Raw genomic sequence first — 5,220 nt, 5'->3', positions numbered from 1 at the left:
CCAACCTCCTGTGCGGTTCCCACATTCACTTGCAGCAGACAGATGTGCCTACAATGAGGGCAGGAGTTAGAGGCCTACTTAGAGGACACCTAGACTCAGAAAGTTTAGGGGAAATGACAAGCTACAAGTACCACCCCCACCCCCCGGTTCATTGTTGATCTTTGTTAATAAAGGTCATGTTTTTTCCTGCTGGTGACAACCTGCTGTCTCAAGTGTCCTTTGTCTTGAGAAAGAACTGGGTTGAGTTTTGAAGAAGGAAGCCTTTCATCCAGCCTGCTCCAGACTGGAACAGACACCGAGTTCTCTCCTACGGTTGCCAGCAGAGTCGTATCGCAGCCTAAGTCGTTTGCAGTGATCACTGTCTGCATTCTCACAGCGTCTGGCCACCTTTGGTGCAGAATCTACCTCCGTGCCATCTTCATCATCTCTTATGGGACGTTCTGTTTGGACTCCAGCCATATTATGTTGGCTGCCAACAGATAGAGAAAGCATTCCTGCTAATCTCTCCAAAGTGGTTTTCCCTCTGCTGTTAAATGGGAAGGGATATCCCTTATCCTTGTTCGTGGGCCTTCACGTCATGCTCTTCTCCATCTTAGCCATCAGGTCTCAGTCTTCAGAATCTGGATGCTGGCTCAGTGCTCACATGCTGAAGTGCGCATTGCTTCCAGTGCTGACTTATCACCAGGCACAGGTTTAAATTCAGGAATAGGTTCGACATTATCATCACTGTTTTCATCAGAAAGAGATTCTTCTCCAACCTTGTCCTCTGCTATAACATACAGATGCTCTGTGGGTAAGCATTCAGATGCCTGGAAATTGCATGTAAGCTAATGGTGGGGTAGTCCAGTGAGAATCCTAGTCTGTGGGAAAGAAGTGTGGGAGCACTTTTTTTCTGCTTTCTTTAATTTTTTTTTTAATTTGAGAGAGAGAAACAGAGGAAGAGGCATATAGAGAGAGATAGAGAGAATGGGCATGCCAAGGCCTTCTGCCACTGCAAACGAATGCCAGATGCATGTGTCACCTTGTGCATCTGGCTTACGTGGGTCCTGGGGAATCGAACCTAGGTCCTTTGGCTTTGTAGGCAAGTGCCTTAACCACTAAGAAATCTCTCCAGCCCAGGAGTACTTTTTTTTTTTTTTTTCCAAAAATCATTTATAAGCAGAGAGAGAGAGAGACAGAAGATAGAGAAGAGAGAAACAGATAGAGAGAATGGTTGTGCCAGGGCCTCCAGCTGCTGTAACAAAACATTCCAAGTGTGTACACCACTTCATGCATCTGGCCTTATGTGAAAACTGGGAAATTGAACCTGGGTTATTAGGCTTTGCAGGCAAGCACCTTGACTACTGAGCCATCTCTCCAGCTGGGAGTACCTTTTATGGACCTTACAAATGAATTTTCTCAGAATATTTCTGTGGGATGCCTTTTCTGTTAAGTTCCTGGACTTGTAACCAAGTTAAGCTTATTCTCTGCAATTTTTATTTATTTTTTTTAACTTTGTGAGGTAGGGTCTCACTCTAGCCCAGGCTGACCTGGAGTTCACTATGGAGTCTCAGGGTGGCCTCGAACTCACGGTGATCCTCCTACCTCTGCCTCCCGAGTGCTGGGATTAAAGGTGTGCGCTACCACACCCGGCTATTCTCTGCAATTTTTTACAGTCAAGTACTCAGCCTGCTTTAATAATGTGATCAGGTTTCTTATGCCTTAGTTTGCCCATGCCCTGGAACAGCCTGGATGATAAATATTGACAAGGAATGTTGGACATACTGACATGACCTTAAGCCATGATTCTTGTTTTACCTCCTCAGTGACCTGATTGTATTCCTGGGCCAGAACAGTGTGTGCATGAGTTAGAGAATCTGGCTGAAAGCAGCCAGACATTGAAAGCAATGAATTGCCCACAAGATGTTGAAAGTAACAAGTGGGCTTAGAGTAATAACACCTGTGAATGGTAAATGCTGTGTGGTGTGTGTGGGTGTGTGTGTGTGTATCTGTGTGTTATGGATTAGCAGAGTTCACCAGCCCTGCCCCTTAGTTCCCTTCCTTAGAGAAATGTTTAAGGAAGTTTTCTGGAGACCAGGTCCCTTGCCCCTTGCTCATGAATAGCTTGTCTCTTGCTCACCTATTGCTGACTCCTCACACTACTTGCTCAACACATTGCTGTTCAATAAATACGCCAGAGGAGTGCTTGCTTCGGCCACAGCAACGGTAGCATGTCAGGCAGCAGGGACGCATTGTTGGGTAAATGACTCTGAGAGTCAGGATCTTTTTGTTTGTTTGTTTTGTTTTTTGAGGTAGGCTCTCACTCTAGCCCAGGCTGACTTGGAATTCACTCTGTATTCTCAGGGAGGCCTCAAACTAGGATCTTTATTTCAGGGCACTGCTGCATTAATCCAGAACCTTCTAACCAAGACAGGAGGCTTTCGGCAATGTAAAGGGCTGCCCCTTCACAAGCTCTTCCTGTTCAGCCTCCATATCTGGCTGTTGCTGCCAGAGCCCCTACACAGGCATGGGTAGTGGGAAAGTTTAAAAAAAATTATTTTATTTTTCTTTATTTGAGAGAGAGAGAGATACAGAAATAGGCAGGGAGAGAGAGAGAGAATGGGTGTACCAAGGCCTCCAGCCACTGCAAACAAACTCCAGATGTGTGCGCCTCCTTGTACATCTTGGCTTATGTGGGTCCTGGGGAATCAAACCTGGCTCCTTTAAACGCCTTAACTGCTAAGCCATCTCTCCAGCCCCCGGCGGGAAACTTTTGAGGAAGCTCATGGCAGGAGAGAGCAACGAAACACATGATCCGAGGGAGGTGAGCACAGCAGTCCCATGAGGTGGATGCTAAATGTCCCTTAAAGCTCATGTGTTCAGAGATGGGTCTTTGGAGAGAGGTTAGATCACGTGGGCCCTGCGCTTATGAGCGGGTTCATCCATTTATGCGTTCTAGCTTAAAGTGCCACCAGGAGGGGGTGGAAACTTCAGAAGGCAGGGCATCATTGGAGGAAGTAGGGCCTCAAAGTGCACAGTTTGTTCCCAGCCTCTCTTCTTTCTCTCTCCCGGCCTCCTGGCTATCACATTCTCCCTGCCATGCTGTCTGTCTTACCACAGGCCAGAAACAATTGAGCCAAGTGACAATGGGCTGAATCCTCTGCAAATGTGAGCCAAAAATAAATCATTTCTAATTTAAGTTGATTGCTCAAGTATTTTGTCGTAGTGATGCAAAGCTGACTAACACAGCAGCGCTGTTCTTTCAAGGCAGACTGATTCAGTACTCCGTGATCTAAGAGCTGCTGAGAGGAAACTGATGTGTCTCACTGGCAGAGGTTAGATCCCAGGAATACCCAATGCAGGGATACTGGAATTAGGGTAGGGTGGTGGCTGACTGGACTTCATACAAGGTGGGGTCAAAAGTTATGCCAAGCAGAGTACAAATATCCCAGTGACTTCTGGATGATGCCAAGATTGGTGATTCACCTAGAGATGATAGAAGCACTGTTCTAGATTTTATGTCAAATACATTCTATTACGTGTCACTTGCTATTTCCATGCTTAGTTCATTGAAGAAGTAAAGAAGCTGGACTGTGATGATTGACAGCTAAAGTTAAATGAATGCCTAAAGTCTTAGAACCCTTCAAGGAACTACAGATATAACGAGGAAAACCCCGGCCTCTCTCCCTCCCTTCCTTCCTTTCTTTTGTCCTTGTTGTTGAGATGGGTTCTCATTCTATTATCTCAGGCTGGCCTTAAACTCACAGCAATTCTCCTGCCTCAGCCTTCCAAGTTCTAGGACTATAGACATGAGCTACCATGCTATGATTTCTAGTTTGCCTTTCAGCTATCTTTGCTTTTTTTCTTGGAATGTGTGTGTGTGTGTGCATACATGTATATATAGACATGGGTGCATGTGCGTGTAGGCATGTAGAGGCCAAAGGTGGATGTTGGGTGTCTTCATCAATTGTCCTCCGCCTATTTTTTGAGGCAGAGTCTCACACTGAACCCATATGTCACTGATTTGGCTAGACAAGCTAGCCAGCAAGCCTCTCGTCTCCACCTCTCTGGCACTGAGATTACAGGGACGTGCCACCACACCCAGCTCTTATGGTTTTTACATGGGTTCTCTGGGTCTGAACTCAAGGTCCTAATACTTGTGCAGGAAACACTTTACTGACTGAGCCATCTCCCCAGCCCTCACCAACTTCCATTTCTTTTCTTAACATATCTGAGAGGCTTTCGTACTAACTGTGAAGACACTTTTGTTTAGGTGTGGGGAACCACAGGACATGGGAATTCCTGCTTTCATAAACTTCATCCAGGGAGATTTTTTTTTTTAAAACTTAAATTTGCATGTGCTCATCATGGCCCAAACAATCAAATTATCATCTATGGCATATGGAAATCAGATTGGGTGAACAGTGCCATTATTGATTGCTCTAATGTGTTACCACCATTACGGTACCCAGCATTTTCCTGTATGTGGACTAGTAAATCATTTTATTTACTTTTTATCAAGGCTAATCTAGAACTCACTCTGTAGTCCAGGCTGACCTGGAACTCACAGCAGTCCTTCTACCTCAGGTATTTCTGTCATGTCCCATTAGACTCTGAGCACTTTGTTGCTTCCTATGATAGCCTAGTATTCCAGATACATCTTGTATTTACCATGACTGAAATCAGCCAGTTGTTCAAAGATCTAAGTTTCTTTCTTTCTTTTTTTAAAACATGTATATATATATGATCAGACATGATGGCACACATCTTTACTCCCAGCACTCAGGAGGCAGAGGTAGGTGGATCAATGTGAGTTCAAGGCCAGCCTGAGGCTATATAGTGAATTCCAGGTCAGCCTGGACTAGAGCGAGACCCTATCTTGAAAACCAGAAACAAGGTATGTGTATATTTATTTGGTTATTTGAGAGAGAGAGAGTGGCATATGGGTGTGCTAGGACCTCCTGCCACTGCAAACCAACTCTAGTGTATGTGACACTTTGTACATCTGGCTTTACATGGGTATTGAAGAATCAAACCTGGGTCAGCATGCTTTGCAAGCAAGTGCCTTTAACTGCTGAGCTATCTCCTTGGTCCCATGAATCTTTTATTGAAATTTTCTAGGGTGGAGAAGATTGCTTAGTGGTTAAGGCACTTGCTTGAAAAACCTAAGGACCCAGGTTCAATTCCCCAGTACCCACATCAGTCAGGTGTCTGAAGTTCATTTGCAGTGGCTGGAGGCCC

The 5,220-nt window shown here is 45.2% G+C and overlaps 1 pseudogene; it reads right to left on the bottom strand.

The window, feature by feature from the left end:
• Positions 1–264: 264 nt before the first annotated feature.
• Positions 265–2,766, bottom strand: LOC101602202 (annotated as a pseudogene).
• Positions 2,767–5,220: the final 2,454 nt, after the last annotated feature.

This window comes from Jaculus jaculus, chromosome 1 (genome assembly GCF_020740685.1).
Source record: "Jaculus jaculus isolate mJacJac1 chromosome 1, mJacJac1.mat.Y.cur, whole genome shotgun sequence".
Taxonomy (NCBI): domain Eukaryota; kingdom Metazoa; phylum Chordata; class Mammalia; order Rodentia; family Dipodidae; genus Jaculus; species Jaculus jaculus.
Note: the sequence above shows the minus strand (reverse complement) of the source record. Positions and strands in the feature narration are given on the sequence as shown.